This window comes from Tachyglossus aculeatus, chromosome 1 (genome assembly GCF_015852505.1).
Source record: "Tachyglossus aculeatus isolate mTacAcu1 chromosome 1, mTacAcu1.pri, whole genome shotgun sequence".
Taxonomy (NCBI): Eukaryota; Metazoa; Chordata; class Mammalia; order Monotremata; family Tachyglossidae; genus Tachyglossus; species Tachyglossus aculeatus.
In genome coordinates, this window is record NC_052066.1 from 78,869,797 (window position 1) to 78,889,098 (window position 19,302).

The window sequence follows — 19,302 nt, forward strand, 5'->3', positions numbered from 1 at the left end:
TTTGTTAAGCACTTACTATGTGCCAGGCAATGTACTAAGTGCTGGGGTAGGTACAAGATAATCAGATTGCATACTATACATGTCCCACATGGGGCTCACAGTCTTAATCCCCATTTTACAGATGAGGTAACTGAGGCACAGAGAAATTAAGTGGCTTACCCGAGGTCATACAGCTGACTAGAATCCAAGTCCTTCTGATTCCCAGACCTGTTTTCTATCTACTAGGCAGAACTACTTCTCTTCTTAATGCAGGCGACTGGTAATTTGGGTGTAGACACCAATAAAATATTTCAAAAACTGTCAAAATGAATATTCCTGTTGAAATCAGCTTTGCTTATATAGTTATTAAATTCTTATTTCTGTAGAAGCTCTTGGCTTAAACAATTTTTTTAATAATAAACCAGTTTTAAGATATAGTTACAAGGTTGTTATGAAAATGGCCACAGCAAAATATTCCTTGAGAAGTGGTGGCAGTGATCAATCAATCAATCAATCGTATTTATTGAGCGCTTACTATGTGCAGAGCACTGTACTAAGTGCTTGGGAAGTACAAATTGGCAACACATAGAGACAGTCCCTACCCAACAGTGGGCTCACAGTCTAAAAGGGGGAGACAGAGAACAGAACCAAACATACCAACAAAATAAAATAAATTGGATAGAAGTGTATAAGTAAAATAAATAAATGAATAAGTAGAGTAATAAATATGTACAACCATATATACATATATACAGGTGCTGTGGGGAAGGGAAGGAGGTAAGATGGGGGGATGGAGAGGGGGACGAGGGGGAGAGGAGGGAAGGGGCTCAGTTTGGGAAGGCCTCCTGGAGGAGGTGAGCTCTCAGCAGGGCCTTGAAGGGAGGAAGAGAGCTAGCTTGGCGGAGGTGATGATTGTGAAGTGATGTTTGTGAAGCTTGGAATGGGATGGTAGGAGGGAAATGGTGAAAAAACTAAAAGGTGCAGTGGAGTTAAGAGTTGAAGGGGGATGTCTGTAGGACAGGGGATACACAGTCAACTCTAAAAGCAGAGGGAAAGGAGCCAGTGGATTGTGAGTGGTTGAAGATGATAATTGCGGTATTTGTTAAGTGCTTATTATGTGTCGGGCACTGTGCTAAGCACTGGGGTGGATACAAGCAATTTGAGTTGGACACAGTCCCATTCTCACATGGGTCTTTTAGTATTAATCCCCATTTTGTGGGTGAGGTAACTGAGGCACAGAGAAATGAAGTGACTTGCCCAAGGCCACACAGCAGACAAGTGGAAGAGGCGGGATGACAGTCGAGGAAGGAAGGAGGGGGCAAATGGCCTAAGGGTTGAGGGGGGATATTTTTAGGACAGGGGATACTCAGTCAAGTCTGAAAGCAGAGGGAAAGGAGCCAGCAGAGTGATGAAGATGTCATTTAGGAAGGAAGTTAGAGTCAGGAAGGAAGAAAGGAGGGGGCAAATGATCTAATAAGGTGTGAAGGTATCCATCGAGAAGGACAGGTGGAAGGGGTAGATTTTGAAAGGAGGCCAGAGATCTCCTCTTGAGAAGCAACTTGGAAGGAGGAGAGAGTTGATAGGGGTGGTGTGGGAGGGAGGTGGGACTGGAGAGATCTGGGGGAGACTTTAGGGAGTTCCAGCCTGGTGGTTTAAGTCACTGAGTTGATTTTCAATTACTGTTTCAAGTATTCAATTATTCTTCTAATTCTGTGGTTCAGCGTGGCTCAGTGGAAGGAGCACGGGCTTTGGAGTCAGAGGTCATTGGTTCAAATCCCGGCTCTGCCAACTGTCAGCTGTGTGACTTTGGGCAAGTCACTTAACTTCTCTGTGCCACAGTTACCTCATCTGTAAAATGGGGAGTAAGACCGTGAGCCCCCCGTGGGACAACCTGATCACCTTGTAACCTCCCCAGCGCTTAGAACAGTGCTTTGCACATAGCAAGCTCTTAATAAATGCCATTATTATTATTATTATTATTATTATTATTTGTACTTTCCCAAGCATTTAGTACAGTAGTCTGCAAATAGTAAGCACTCAATAAATACCATTGATTGATTGATTGAGTGCCCTCAGAAAGTCGAACACTGTACTGAACTCTTGGGAGAGTACAATAGAGTTAGTAGACAGGGTCCCTGCCCTTAAGGAGTTTACAATCTAGCTCTGAAGATAGACAGTAAAATAAATTATAGGTACAGGGAAGCAGTAAAGTTTGAGGACAAGTACTAGGCCATGCTCCCTTTAACAAAGTTAAAAGGGTTTCCCAGAGAATGGAAGCATATTCTAACACCTGCATGCAATTCTGTAGTTGCGTCTTCCAGCGCGGCTGTATAGAATAATAAAATAATAATAATTATGGCATTTGTTAAGTGCTTACTATGTGCCAAGCACTGTACTAAGTGCTGGGGTGGATATAAGCAAATCGGGACTGTGATCAACCCAATCAATCCCCATTTTCCAGATGAGGCTAACTGAGGCCCAAAGAAGTGACGTGACTTGCCCAAGGTGATACAGCAGACAAGTAGCAGATTCAGAATTAGAACACATGACCTTCTGACTCTCAGGCCTGTGCTCTCTCCACTCCGTCATGCTGCTTCTCGGTTGAAGTTGAATAGGATTGGGCCTCACTATACAACCCTGCTTTATGCCACTGGAGTTAAGAGAATTGAAACCTAACCAGCTGTGCAAGAAGGAGCTTTCATTCACGCAAACTTCTGGACCAGTCAGGGCATTTCCCCCTGGAAGAAATTTTATTAAAAAAAATACAACAAATCCTAGTCTATATAATTTCAATCCTTTGGTGCTGAATTTTGACAAATCATATTGAAGTACTTTTTTGTGCCTCAGTTTCCTCATCTGTAACATGGGGATTAAAATTATAATTCCTCCTGCCTAGACTGTGAACTTTATGTGGGACAGAGACTGTGTCCAACCTGATTGCCTTGTATCCAGCCCACTGCATAAACAGTGCTTGGCATATAGTGATTGCTTAACAAACACCACTATTATTATTATTGTTGTTGTTGTTGTTACCATTGAATGAGTGAATGAATGAATGTTATTATTATTATCATTAACAATGCCTATCATTAGTTAGGAGACAAGCTAGATGTTATTTTTGGGATAAGTAAAAATTTCTATTTTATTTTTTTCTGATTCTAGTTTTAGGAGAAGGGGGTGATTTTCATCCTGTCCCATGCAGACCTAACAGTTGAGTGTATCATCATCATCAATCGTATTTATTGAGCGCTTACTGTGTGCAGAGCACTGTACTAAGCGCTTGGGAAGTACAATTTGGCAACATATAGAGACAGTCCCTACCCAACAGTGGGCTCACAGTCTAAAAAAGTCTAAAAGTGTATTTGAACAAGTGATATGAATGATCATTTTGGCCCCACACATTCCAAGATGTTGCCTTATAGTTCTCTCTGATTTCTCAAGAGGAATCAACATTAGAGAAGCAGCATGGCTCCTTGGAAAGAGCAAGGGCTTGGAAGTCAGAGGTCATGGGTTCAAATTCCGACTCCACCAACTGTCAGCTGTGTGACTTTGGGTAAGTCACTTTACTTCTCTGTGCCTCAGTTCCCTCATCTGTAAAATGGGAATTAAGACTGTAAGCCCCCCATGGGAAAACCTGAAAACAAAGTTTTGTTTAAAACAGAATTAAAGCTGGGACTGTAAAATGTCTCCTGTCCATCCATTCTCTTGGAACAGATGATGAGGTTTGGGGTTTTTCGAGGGCAGACAGGAACCTACAGTGGCTCCTATCTTCTACACCTATCTACCCATATATTCAACTGGACCCTCTCATACATCAATGGTATTTATTTAGCTCTCACTGTGTGCAGAGCACTGTACTAAACACTTGGGAGAATACAATACAACAGATTTTGTAGACATGTTCCCTACCCACACAGTGAGCTTACACTTAAGCGTGACTTGGAGAAGCAGCGTGTCTTAGTGGATCGAGCATGGGCCTGGGAATCAGAAGCTCATAGATTCTTGTCCTGGCTCTGCCACATGTCTGCTTTGTGACCTTGGGCAAGTTGTTTCACTTCTCTGGGCCTCAGTTACCTCATCTGTAAAATGGGGATTAAGACAGTGGGACAGGGACTGTGTCCAGCTCAATTACCTTCTATCTACCCCAGAGCTTAGGACAGTGCTTGGCACATAGTAAGTGCTTAACAAATACCATAATAATAATAATAATCCATCAACCAATTATATTTATTGAGCACTTACTGTGTAGCGTGGCTCAGTGGGAAGAGCCCGGGCTTTGGAGTCAGAGGCCGTGGGTTCAAATCCCGGCTCCGCCACTTGTCAGCTGGGTGACTTTGGGCAAGTCACTTCACTTCTCTGGGCCTCAGTTCCCTCATCTGTAAAATGGGGATGAAGACTGTGAGCCCCTCATGGGACAACCTGATTACCTTGTATCTACCCCAGCGCTTAGAACAGTGCTTTACACTGTTAACAAATACCAACATTATTATTATTATTATTATTACTATGTACGTGGAAGAGTACAATATAACAGAGTTGGTACATAGCAGAATACACTTCCTTAGTTTTTTTCTACCTCCCTTACTTCTTTTTCCACTAGAGTATAAGATCCCTCTTATCATTAATAATAATAATAATGATGATGATGATAATAATAATAATAATAACAGTTGTTAAGCATGTGCCAGACACTATACTAAGCACTGGGCTAGATGTGAGATAACTGGGCCAGACACCATCCCTGTTCCACAGAGGGCTCACAGTCTTAACCTTCATTTTACAGATGAGGTATCTGCAGCACAGAGAAGTTGTGTGACTTGTCCCAGGTCCCAGTAGTGGAGCCGGGACTCGAACACAGGTCCATCTGACTCCCGGGACCATGCTCTAGCCACTAGACAACACTGCTTCTCTTCTTGAGTTCAAGGGACATGTCTACCAGCTCTATTGTATTGTACTTTCCCAAACACTTAGTACAATGCTCTGCAAGCATTACATGCTCAATAGATTCATTCATTTATTGAGCACTTAATGCGTGCAGAGAACTATACTAAGCTCGTGGAAAGTACAATGCAGCAACAAATACAGACAATCCCTACCCAACAACGGGCTCACAGTCTAGAAGGGGGAGATGCACATCAAAACAAGTACACAAGCATTAATAGCATCAATATAAATAAATAGAATTATATAGAGACATATATACATTATTAATAAAATGAATAGAATGATAAATATATATACACAAGTGCTGTGGGGTGGGGAGGGGGGTAGAGAAGAGGGAGGGAGTCGGGGCGATGGGGAGTGGAGGAGGAGCAGAGGATTGAATGGTTGATTGCTCTCCATACAGTAAGTGCTCGGTGAGTACCATTTGAATCTGATTTTGGGGCACTTGGCCGGAGGCAGAAGGGCTCAAAATTGCTAGAGTCTGTTCCCATCCCCACAATCCCTTATTCTAATCACCCCAGAAATACATTTTTTCCTCTTATTGAGGAAGAAAAAGGCAGGATGGGCCTTCCCGGGGGAGTGAGAGAAAGAGACAAAGAATGGAATAACTGGAAAGTGATGTATGGGGCTGTGGGTGAAAAAGCCACTGGATCTGCCTCCTTCAATACCTGTCTTCCCTCTCCCCTACGCTGTGACCTCCATGTGGAATAGAACTGTGTCTCTTTCCGAATATCTTGTACGGAAACCCAGTTCTGCAACTTGTCTGCTGGGTGACCTTAGTCAAGTCACTTCAATTCTCTGTGCCTCAGTTATCTCATGTATAAAAAAGGGATTGAGGCTGTGAGCTCCATGTGGGAAAGGGACTGTGTCCAACCCAATTTGCTTGTGTCCACTCCAGCTTTTAGTACAGTGCCTGGTATGTTGTAAGCCTTTAATGAGTACCATTATTGTTATTACCATTAATAATAATAATTATTATTATTATTATTACCCCAGAACAATGCTGGCACTTAGTATCAAAATTATTTTGACCTAAGGCTGAAGTGCCCAAACTGTAGTCCTCGAAGTGCATATGTCTCTGCTTCCCTTCCTGTGTGCCTTGCACACCTATGCTTTATTCTTGATAATAATAATAATAATAATTATTGTGGTATTTAATAATAATAATAATAATAATAATAATGACATTTATTAAGTGCTTACTATGTGCAAAGCACTTTTCTAAGCACTGGGGAGGTTACAAGGTGATCAGGTTGTCCCATGGGGTCTCACAATCTTAATCCCCATTTTACAGATGAGGTAACTGAGACACAGAGAAGTGAAGTGACTTGCCCAAAGTCACACAGCTGACAATTGGTGGATCCGGGATTTGAACCCATGACCTCTGACTCCAAAACCTGGGCTCTTTCCACTGAGCCAAGCTGCTTCTTGTTAAGTGCTATTTGTTAAGCACTTATTGTGTGAGAGGCTCTGTACTAAGCACTGGGATGGATACAAGCAGATGGGATTGGGCCCAGTCCCTTTCCCAGTGGGGCTCACAGTCTAAATCCCCATTTTATAGATGAGGTAACCGAGGCCCAGAGGAGTGAAGTGACTTGCCCAAGGTCACACAGCTGACAAGTGGTGGAGCCGGGATTGGAACTCATGACCTTCTGACTCCCAGTCCCATTTTGCCAAGACGGTGGCAAGGTCTGACTGTAGTGGTGGTGGTGACTGGGCCCCTGCTTCTGTGGGCTGGGGTTTGGGAGGAGTGTAGTACCCACCCCCTCCCTCAGCCCCTGCCCCATTGTCCCTCCCTCATGGCCCTCCCTAACCCTATATCAGAGGATGCCAACTCTCTGTCATTTCTCATCACACCTTCCCTCCGGCCACAAGTGCTTGCTTGCTCCTCCATTTATTGTGCTTCTCAGCTATATTATGTTTTATTATTAATAATGATGATAATAATAACAACAATAATAATTTGTGATATTTATTAATAATAATGATGGCATTTATTAAGCGCTTACTATGTGCAAAGCACTGTTCTAAGCGCTGGGGAGGTTACAAGGTGATCAGGTTGTCCCACGTGGGGCTCACAGTCTCAATCCCCATTTTACAGATGAGGCAACTGAGGCCCAGAGAAGTTAAGTGACTTGCCCAAAGTCACACAGCTGACAATTGGCAGAGCCGGGGTTTGAACCCATGACCTCTGGCTCCAAAGCCCGTGCTCTTCTCCACTGAGCCACGCTGCTTCTCTGTATTACTATCACTAGTAATAGTACTAGTAAGTACTACTATTAAGTACTTACTATGTGCCAATCACTGTACTAAGCCCCAAGGTAGATACAAGATAATCAGATCAGACACAGTCCCTGTCCCTTGTGGAGCTCATAGTCTAAGTAGGTGGGAAAACGGGTCTTGTACCCCCCATTTTACCAATGAGGAAACTGGGGTGCAGAGAAATTAAAAGTGAGTTACCTCAGGCCTTATACAGCAGACAAGTGGTGGAGCTGGGATTAGAATCCAGGTCCTCTGACTCCTAGGCCTGTGTTCTGTCCAACAGGCCACACTGCTTCCTCTTGTGGAAAGAGCCCGGGCTTTGGAGTCAGAGGTCAGGGGTTCGAATCCCGGCTCAGCCACATGTCTGTTGTGTGACCTTGGTCAAGTCACTTCACTTCTCTGAGCCTCAGTTACCTCATCTGTAAAATGGGGATTATGACTGTGAGCCCCACGTGGGACAACCTGATCACCTTGTATCCCCCCCAGGGCTTAGAACAGTGCTTTGCACATAGTAAGCGCTTAACAAATGCCATTATTATTATTATTATTATTGTGGCTCTGAGGCTCTTTGGTTCATGAGGCTTAGCTCTCCGTGACATAAGGCAAACAAGTTAAGAAGCATCATGAAACAGCACAGGCCTAGGAGTCTAGGGACTTCGGTTCTAATCCTGGCTCTACCAACCGCTTTGCTCTGTGACCTTGGGCAAGTCACTTAATTTCTCTGTGCCTCAGTTTCAACTGCAGAATGGAGATTAAATGGTTGTTCCACCTCCTACTTAGACTGCAAGCCTCATGGGGGACAGGGACTGTGTCCAACCTGACTAACTTGAATGTACCGCAGTGCTTAGAACAGTGCTTGACACATAGTAAGTGCTTAACATACATAATAAATACTAACAATAGTAATAATGCCTTATAGTCATGAATGGCATAATTGTGATATGAATGACGAGATCAATGTCAATGGCATAATCTTTGACTTAGAAGAAAACTCTGGCTTCCTTTTTCTCTGTCTGTGTGTGTGTGTGTGTGTTTGTGTGTGTAGAGTGAGAATAATTTTAAAAATTTCTACTAGAAAATGGTATTTCCTGAACTGATATTATCATCTTTCTAGCAGTTAAAATCAGCATACAGATTCTGACATCAACAAATAGGCTCCAGAGATGTAAGCTAAGATATTAATAATAATAATAATAATAATAATAATAATGACGATGATGATGACATTTGTTTAACACACAGTATGTGCCGAGCACTGTTCTAAGTGCTGGGGGGATACAAGGTAATCAGGTTGTCCCACATGGGGCTCACAGTCTTAGTCCCCATTTTCCAGATGAAGTAACTGAGGCACAGAGAAGTTAAGTGACTTGCCCAAAGTCACACAGCTGACAAATGGCAGAGTCAGAATTAGAACCCATGACCTCTGACTCCTAAACCCATGCCCTTTCCACTGAGTCATGTTGCTTCTCTTTTATTTAGCTGTCCTGCTCTTTAACCCTCCCAATGCATAGTTGAAAGCAGGAAGGCAGACATTTTGGTTCTATATATCATTCCTGACCAGGATTCGGGAGAGCATCACTTTTAACCACAGTAGCAAAACACTCTCTCAGTCCATCTTACTATAAATGCTGATAGATAGAATGGTGGATTCCATGTAGCTCACCCAGAATATTGGAGGAGTTGGGCTGAGCCCACCAACTCAAGAAATTTTCATCACTAAATAGTACTTGAGAAAACAAGAAATTCCCAGGAAAGTTCCATGGGTCTAAGCTAGTTAAGTAATGTCTGTTGAGTGCTTTTGGTCCCTGCTTTCCAAGGACTGTACACTCAGGCCAACAAAAAGCCATGCAGTGCTTACAGATTAATTCATTCAATCATACTTATTGAGCACTTATAGTGTTCAGAGCACCATACTAAGTGCTTGGAAAGCACAGTACAGCAATGAAGAGAGACAATCCCTGCCTACAACGGGCTTACAGTCTAGAGTGGGAAGACAGACAACAAAACAAGGAAACAGATATCTTGCAACAAAAACTGGTGTCAAACTGTTGCCAAAGGGATTCATTTTTTCCTCCCTACCTCTTAGATTGTGAGTCCTGTGAGAGACAGGGACTATATCCAAACTGATTATCTTGTATCTATTCCAAGACTTACTATTGTGCTTTGGCACATGGTCAGAAAGTTGGGCAGTGAGAAAACAGGATAGAAAGAACATCGATTCTTTTGAATGTAGTGTTGGAGAAGGCTTTTGCAAGTATCATGGACTGCCCGAAAGACAAACAAATGGATTTTAGAGCAAATTAAACCAAAGTGGTCTTTGGAAAGCCAAATGACTCGACATAGATTTGCATATTTTGGGCACATAATCAGGAGGACTAATTCTCTGGAGAAGACACTAATGTTAGGAAAAGTCCAGGGAAAACATGGAAGAGGCAGACCAGCAATTAGATGGATAGAGACCATAACAACGATACAGGAAGAACCATTAGAAAGGCTGCAGATTCTGGTAGAGGACAGGACATTCTGGAAAAAGTATATCCATGGAGTCTCTATGAATCAGAAACGACTCGATTCATTCATTCATTCATTCAATCATATTTATTGAGCGCTTACTGTGTGCAGAGCAATATACTAAGTGCTTGGGAAGTACAAGTTGGCAACATATAGAGATGGTCCCTACCCAACAGCGGGCTCACAGTCTAGAAGGGGGAGACAGACAACAAAACAAAACATATAAACCAACTAAAATAAATAGAATAAATATGTACAAGTAAAATAGAGTAATAAATATTTACAAACATACATACATATATACAGGTACTGTGGGGAGGGGAAGGTGAGGGGGATGGGGAGGGGGAGTAGGGGGAGAGGAAGGAGGGGGCTCAGTCTGGGAAGGCCTCTTGGAGGAGGTGAGCTCTCAGTAGGGCTTTGAAGGGAGGAAGAGAGCTAGCTTGGCGGATGTGCGGAAAGAGGGCATTCCAGGCCAGGGGGAGGACGTGGGCCGGGGGACGATGGTGGGACAATCGAGAACGAGGCACAGTGAGGAGATTAGCGGCAGAGGAGTGGAGGGTGCGGGCTGGGCTGGAGAAGGAGAGAAGGGACGTGAGGTAGGAGGGGGCGAGGGGATGGACAGCCTTGAAGCCGAGGGTGAGGAGTTTTTGCCTGATGCATACGTTGACTGGTAACCACTGGAGATTTTTGAGGAGGGGAGTAACATGCTCAGAGCGTTTCTGCACAAAGACGATCCAGGCAGCAGCGTGAAGTATGGATTGAAGTGGAGAGAGACAGGAGGATGGGAGATTGGAGAGGAGGCTGATGTAGTGATCCAGTCGGGATAGGATGAGAGATTGAACGAGTAGGGTAGCAGTTTGGATGGAGAGGAAAGGGCGGATCTTGGCGATGTTGCAGAGGTGAGACCGGCACAATTTGGTGATGGATTGGATGTGAGGGGTGAACGAGAGAGCGGAGTCGAGGATGACACCAAAGTTGCAGGCTTATGAGACGGGAAGGATGATAGTGCTGTCAACAGTGATGGGAAAGTCAGGGAGAGGGCAGGGTTTGGGAGGGAAGATAAGGAGTTCAGTCTTATTAATAATAAGTGCTTAAATCTCTGTTCCTTTTGCTGTTTACCCCAGTCTGGAGCTTCCTTACTTTCCAGTTCTCAAAGACAGCTACTTTTTCCAAGTTCAAAGTCTTCCTAAAATCCTTTCTGCACCAATAAGCGTTCACTCATTATTTTCCAACACCTCAAACTATATCAAACAGTAATTTTTAGCACCTATGCACTTACTTATAGTCTCAATCAATCAATCAATCATATTTCTTACTGTGTGTAAAGCATGGTACTAAGCACTTGGGAGAATAAAATAGAATAAGTAGACACAAACCCTGCCTTCTGGGGTAGTTGAGGAGACAGACAGTACAATAAATTGCAGGTTGGGGAAGCAGCAGAATAGATAGGACATGTGCTTAAGTGCTGTAACAGTGGGGATTTGGTGAATATTTAAGTTCTTAGCAAGTACAGACTCAAATGCATACATGATGCAATAGTGAGGGGAAATAAGGTGGGAATATGAGTGATTAATTCTCTTATGTATATGTTCAATTGGTATATCCAAATAGTTATTTAATTATTCTGTTTGTATATATAGCAACATGGCCTAGTGGAAAGAACATGGGCCTGGAAATCAGATGAACTGGGTTCTAATTCCAGCTTCATCACTTACCTGCTGTGTGACCTTGGACAAGCCACTTCACTTCTCTGTGCCTCAGTTCCCTTGTCTGCAAAATGGGGATTCAATACCTATTTTCCATCCTACTTAGACTGTAAGCCCCAGGTGGGACCTTATTATCCTGCTTAGTACAGTGTTTGGCACATAGTAAGCACTTAACAAATATTACTGTGGTTGTAGTTATCATTATTATTACTCTCATTATTATTATCATTTCGAGCCCATTCAAATGTAGCTCCTTGTGGGCAGAGAAACGTTTTTAGTTAGAGTTGTACTTCTTCCAAGTGCTTAGTACAGTGCATTGTATCTAGTGGGTGCTCATAAATACCATTAATATTATTACTACTTTACAACTACTTCTACCATAACTACTATCCCATCACTGGTTCAGTGGAAAGAGCACGGGTTTTGGAGTCAAAGGTCATGGGTTCAAATCCTGGCTCCACTGCTTGTCAGCTGTGTGACTTTGGGGAAGTCACTTAACTTCTCTGTGCCTCAGTTACCTCATCTGTAAAATGGGGATTAAGACTGTGAGCCCCACATGGGACAACCTGATCACCTTGTAACCTCCCCAGTGCTTAGAACAGCGCTTTCCATATAGTAAGCACTTAATAAATGCCATTATTATTATTATTATCACTGTTACTAGTATCATTGTTCAACTGAATTAGCCACAAATTTAGATGGCCCATGTGTCTTCCCCTCATTCCTCTTTCCAATTTCCAGGAGCCCCCACACAGCAGGAAAACATAACAGAAGAGACACAGGGCTTGACAGACAATTAACACCCTGGCAAGCATTTTTAAAAAACCTCTGGAAACCTGAGGAACAAGATTACTGAAGCTGTGTGTTGGGACCTGGTCTTTGGCATAATGTGATGCAAAATGAATTTGTTTATATTAAAACCATCAGTCATGCATTATTCCTATTACGGTTTTATCCATGTAAAACCAATTTATAATCACAATGAAGACACTCCAGGGCAGGAATTATAGTATAATAATTCACACTTGGTATATTGAATAGAATTTGGCTTGTGCTTCTTGACAAACAACAATCATGGTGCAATTATTACACCATAATTCACACCTGAGCAATGCTTATCACTTAATTAGGTAGAGCTAATATCCACCTCAGCATTTATCTTCGTTGCAGGAAACTGTGCTTTGCTCTATGTTTTTATTTAAAGGTTTGAAAAATTATGGAATTATCTGGGTATGGCACCTATCACTGTAAGTCATGCTATATTTGAAAAATGACTCTACTTGACCCTGCTTGATGCGTTTAAAGTGCTCAACATGTTTATAAAGATGTACAATTGGCCTTTGTGATCCAACAGAAAGCAAGGCAAGCTAGCTGTAAGGACTAGCTACTGCTGAATGTGCAAATTTCTCATTATCCCTTCTATTGTAGCCACTTCTATTTGTAGTATCACTGCAACACCTACATTCTTAATGTGGACTTTTGTGACAATCTAACCCCAACCTGTCTTGGCCTAAAGCAACTTCTCAGATCATTTATAGGTTATTCCTTTAACAAATGTTGCTTTATGGGCTTGAAACATCTGGGCAACCCAAATTTTGGTCTAATCAATCTCGGCTTCCAAGACCTTTAGTTCAAGGTATGTCACCCAATCTGGTTTTGTACTGGTAATGCCTTAGTTTGAGTCTGGAGAGATAGGATATTGTAGGGATTTCTTCCATCTGATCTCATGTCATCATGGCTCAGTGGAAAGAGCACAGGCTTGGGAGTCAGAGGTCCTGGGTTTGTATCCTGGTTCCCGGCTCCCGAATCCCGGCTCCACCACGTCTGCTTTGTGACCTTGGGTAAGTCACTTAACTTCTCTGAGCCTCAGTTACCTCATCTATAAAATGGGGATTAAAGACTGTGAGCCCCAAGTGGGACAACCTGATCACCTTGTATCCCTCCCCCCAGTGCTTAGAAGAGTGCTTTGCACATAGTAAGAGCTTAACAAATGCCATTATTATTATTTATATCCAGTGGCATGGGTCCAAACTGCAAATCTTTCATCACTCTTAACTTCATGGGACATTTTCTGATTAATCCCCATGTTATTCCCATAATATACCATCAGAGTAGCACAGCCTAGTGGAAAATGAACAGGCCTGGGAGCCAGAAGACCTTGGTTCTAAATCCGCTTCTGCCACATGCCTGAGGTGTGACCTTGGTTTAGTCACTCGACATCCCAGTGCCTCAGTTTCCTACCTGTAATATAGGATTCATTACCTGTTCTCCCTCCTACTTAATCTGTGAGTTCCATGCGGTAAGAGCTCTGTGTGACATTTGATTATGTTGTATTTATGTGCTAGACCAACTTAGTACAGGGTCTCACACGTAGTAAATGCTTAACAAATACCACAATTATTATTATTAACCACCTCACCACTCGTATGATCTTCTCGGTTTATCAATTATTGATCTATACTTTGCTTATGCTTATTGTCTCTATTACATTCATGTTCTTCAATTATTGTACATTCTTTAATTTATAGATGTATACCAACTCTATTGCATTATACTCTTCCAAGTGTTTAGTACAGTGCTCTGCAGAGCAAGTTCTAGATAAATACCATTGATTATCTTCTCCTTAGGGTATAAGCTACTTTTCCATATAGCTCAAGGACTGGATAATGATGATTTATACTGATATACCATACAAGGGAGAATAATCTTAACTACACGGAAATGAGGTCCGGTTATATCAATCAATAAGTGGCATTTAATGAGCACTTACTCTGTGGAGAGCACTGTACTAAGTGCTTGGGAGAGCACAACATAACAGAGTTGGTAGACATATTCCCTGCTCACAACGATCTTACAGTCTAAAGATGAGCTTTCAGTTTAGAGTTATAAAATTACTCTTAATAATAATGATGGCATTTATTAAGCACTTAATATGTGCTTAACAAATACCTTAACAAATACTGTTCTAAGCACTGGGGAGGCTACAAGTTGATCAGGTTGTCCCACGGGGGGCTCACAGTCAATCCCTATTTTGCAGATGAGGTAACTGAGGCACAGAGAAGTTAAGTGACTTGCTCAAAGTCACACAGCTGACAACTGGCAGAGCTGGGATTTGAACCCATGACCACTGACTCCAAAGCCTGTGCTCTTTCCACTGAGCCACACTGCTTCTCTTCCCACACATTTGTACATATTCTAGCATTTCATATCAAATAGAGCCTAGACCTTCGTTTGTTCAAGCCCACAACCTTGGTGTCATCCTCGACTCCGCTCTCTCATTCACCCCTCATATTCAAGCCGTCACCAAAACCTGCCGGTCTCAGCTCCGCAACAATGCCAAGATCCGCCCTTTCCTCTCCATCCAAACCGCTTCCCTGCTCGTTCAAGCTCTCATCCTATCCCATCTGGACTACTGCATCAGCCTTCTCTCTGATCTCCCATCCTCGTGTCTCTCCCCACTTCAATCCATACTTCATGCTGCTGCCCGGATTGTCTTTGTCCAGAAATGCTCTGGGCATGTTGCTCTCCTCCTCAAAAATCTCCAGTGGTTACCAATCAATCAATCAATCAATCAATCAATCAATCAATCGTATTTATTGAGCGCTTACTATGTGCAGAGCACTGTACTAAGCGCTTGGGAAGTACAAATTGGCAACACATAGAGACAGTCCCTACCCAACAGTGGGCTCACAGTCTAAAAGGGGGAGACAGAGAACAGAACCAAACATACCAACAAAATAAAATAAATAGGATAGAAATGTACAAGTAAAATCAATCAATCAATCAATCAATCAATCAATCAATCTGTGCATCAGGCAGAAACTCCTCACCCTCAGCTTCAAGGCTGTCCATCACTTCACCCCCTCCTACCTCACCTCCCTTCTCTCCTTCTACAGCCCAGCCCGGACCCTCCGCTCCTCTGCTGCTAATCTCCTCACCGTCCCTTGTTCTCGCCTGTCCTGCCGTCGACCCCCGGCCCACATCATCTCCCTGGCCTGGAATGGCCCATCCGCCAAGCTAGCTCTCTTCCTCCCTTCAAGGCCCTACTGAGAGCTCACCTCCTCCAGGAGGCCTTCCCAGACTGAGCCCCCTCCTTCCTCTCCCCCTCCTCCTCCTCTCCATCCCCCCCATCTTACCTCCTTCCCTTCCCCACAGCACCTGTATATATGTATATATGTTTGTACATATTTATTACTCTATTTATTTATTTATTTTACTTGTACATATCTATTCTATTTATTTTATTTTGTTAATATGTTTGGTTTTGTTCTGTTTCCCCCTTCTAGACTGTGAGCCCACTGTTGGGTAGGGACTGCCTCTATATGTTGCCAACTTGTACTTCCCAAGCGCTCTGCACACAGTAAGCACTCAATAAATACGATTGATTGATTGATTGATTGATTCACGCATTACATATGTGGATAGTACATATGCCAATCACAGGAAACAACACAACTCCTTATTCCACATCCTCCTGGTGGAGGAGGATATGGACTCTTGCCTATCTCGCCACCAACCCCTAGCCCCCATCCTGCTCTGGCCTGGAATGCCCTCCCACTTCAAATCCAACAGAAAATTACTCTCCCCTCCCTCAGAGCAGCACAGCACCCTGGGAGTCAGAAGGTCATGAGTTCTAATCCCTGCTCCACCACTTCTATGCTGTGTGACCTTGGGCAAGTCATTTCACTTCTCTGTGCCTCAGTCCCTTTATCTGTAAAATGGGGATTGACTTTGAGCCCCATGTGGGACTGGGACTGCATCCAACCCAATTTGCTTGTATTCACCCCAGAGCTTAGTATAATGCCTGGCACACAGTAAGCGCTTAAAAATTACCCGAATTATTATTTTTATTATTGAAGGCACATCTCCTCCAAGAGGTCTTCCATGATTAAGCCCACTATTCCTCATCTCCCACTCCCATCTAAGTCACCCTGACTTGCTCCCTTTGCTCCTCTCCCTTCCCAGCCCCACAGCACTTACGTGCAAATCTGTAATTTATTTATATTGATGTCTGTTGTACAAATCTGTGATTTATTTATATTGATGTCTGTCTCCCCCCCATTAATTAATTAATAATGGTGTTTGTTAAGCGCTTAGTATGTGTCAATGCACTGTTCTAAGTACTGGGGTAGCTACAAGCTAATCAGGTGGCACTCCCTGTCGCACTTGGGGTTCACGGTCTTAATTCCCATGTTGCAGATAAGGTAACTGAGGCCCAGAGAAGTGAGGTGACTTGCCCAAGGTCACACAGGAGACAAGTGGTGGAGGCGGGATTAGAACCCATGTCCTCTGACTCTCAAAGCCAGGGGTCTTGACAATAGGCTACGCTGCTTCTCTAGACTGTCAGCTTGTTGTGGGCAGGGAAGGTGTCTGCTTATTGTTCTATTGTACTTTCCCAAGCACTTAATACAGCACTCTGCACATAGTAAGCACACTTGTATATATTTGCACATATTTATTACTCTATTTTACTTGTACATATTTACTACACTATTTATTTTATTAATTCTATTTATTCTGATGGGGTTTTAACACTTGTCTACTTGTTTTGTTTTGTTGTCTGCCTCCCCCTCCTAGACTGTGAGCCCATTGTTGGGTAGGGACCGTCTCTACCTGTTGCCGATTTGTACTTCCCAAATGCTTAGTCCAGTGCTCCGCACACAGGAAGCGCTCAATAAATACTATTGAATGAATGAATTTATTGAATGCTTACTGTGTGCAGTTCCAGGCTGACTTCCCTTTCCTCCTTCTCCATTTTTACAGGGGAGTTTCGTGGCTCAGTGGAAAAGAGCCCGGGCTTTGGAGTCAGAGGTCATGGGTTCAAATCCCAGCTCCGCCAATCAGCTGTGTGACTTTGGGCAAGTCACTTAACTTCTCTGGGCCTCAGTTCCCTCATCTGTAAAATGGGGATTAAGGCTTTGAGCCCCCCGTGGGACAATCTGATCACCTTGTGACCTCCCCAGTGCTTAGAACAGTATTTTGCACATAGTAGTGCTGAATAAATGCCATCATTATCACTATTATTACCCTCCACTGAATTGAATGAATGACGATTTTGACTCCTGTCTACATAATAACAATAATAATGATAGCATTTATTAAGTGCTTACTGTGTGCAAAGCACTATTTTAAGCGCTGGGGAGGCTCACTGTCTTCATCCCCATTTTACAGATGAGGGAACTGAGGCCCAGAGAAGTGAAGTGACTTACCCAAAGTCCCACAGCTGGCAATTGGCAGAGCTGGGATTTGAACACTGAGCCCGCTGTTGGGTAGAGACCGTCTCTGTATGTTGCCAACTTGTACTTCCCAAGCGCTTAGTACAGTGCTCTGCACACAGTAGGCACTCAATAAATACGATTGAATGAATGAATGAATGAACCCATGACCTCGGACTCCAAAGCCCGTGCTCTTTCCACTGAGCCACGCTGCTTCTCTATGTTATGCTTTGTTTTGTTGTCTGTCTCCCCCTTCTAGACTGTGAGCCCGCTGTTGGGTAGGGACCGTCTCTAGATGTTGCCAACTTGTACTTCCCAAGCGCTTAGTCCAGTGCTCTGCACACGGTAAGCACTCAATAAATACGATTGAGTGAATGAATGAATGAATGAAGAATGAATGAAGAATGAAGAATGAATGAATGAAGAATGAATGAATGAATGAAGAACAAAGAATTAATGAAGAATGAATGAATGAATGAAGAATGAATGAATGAAGAACAAAGAATTAATGAAGAATGAATGAATGAATAAATGAAGAATGAATGAATGAAGAATGAATGAATGAATGAATGAAGAACAAAGAATTAATGAAGAATGAATGAATGAATGAAGAGCAAAGAAGTAATGAAGAATGAATGAAGAATGAATGAATGAATGAAGAATGAATGAATGAAGAACAAAGAATTAATGAAGAATGAATGAATGAAGAATGAATGAATGAATGAATGAACGAAGAGCAAATAATTAATGAAGAATGAATGAAGAATGAATGAATGAATGAAGAATGAATGAATGAAGAATGAAGGAATGAATGAAGAATGAATGAAAAATGAAGAATGAATGAACGAAGAAAGAATGAATGAATGAAGAATGAATGAATGAAGAATGAATGAATGAAGAATGAATGAAGAATGAATGAAGAATGAATGAATGAATGAATGAACGAAGAGCAAATAATTAATGAAGAATGAATGAAGAATGAATGAATGAATGAAGAATGAATGAATGAAGAATGAAGAATGAAGGAATGAATGAAGAATGAATGAAAAATGAAGAATGAATGAACGAAGAAAGAAAGAATGAATGAATGAATGAATGAATGAAGAATGAATGAAGAATGAATGAAGAATGAATGAAGAATGAATGAATGAAGATTGAATGTAGAATGAATAAATGAAGATTGAATGAAGAATGAATGAATGAAGAATGAATGAAGAATGAATGAATGAATGAATGAATGAATGAATGAAGATTGAATGAAGAATGAATGAATGAAGATTGAATGTAGAATGAATAAATGAAGATTGAATGAAGAATGAATGAATGAAGAATGAATGAAGAATGAATGAATGAATGAATGAATGAATGAATGAATGAAGATTGAATGTAGAATGAATAAATGAATGAATGAATGAATGAATGAATGAAGGAGGAGCCGTCCCTGGAGCCGCATCACAAGCCGGACCGTCTCCATGGAAACGGAGACGCTTCGGCTCAGTCCATTCCGGATGCCCAAAGGGAGGAGGGGAGCCAGGGAAGGTTGAGCAGAATTAAACTCCTTTGTCCCCCACCCCTCGGCCATCTATCACTTTCCCCTCGGTCCCTGTACTTGCGAGACGCCCAGCGGCCTCCCGCGTCTTCGCCAACGCTCTCGTGTCTTAGCGGGGTTGGGCTGGCCCGGTCCC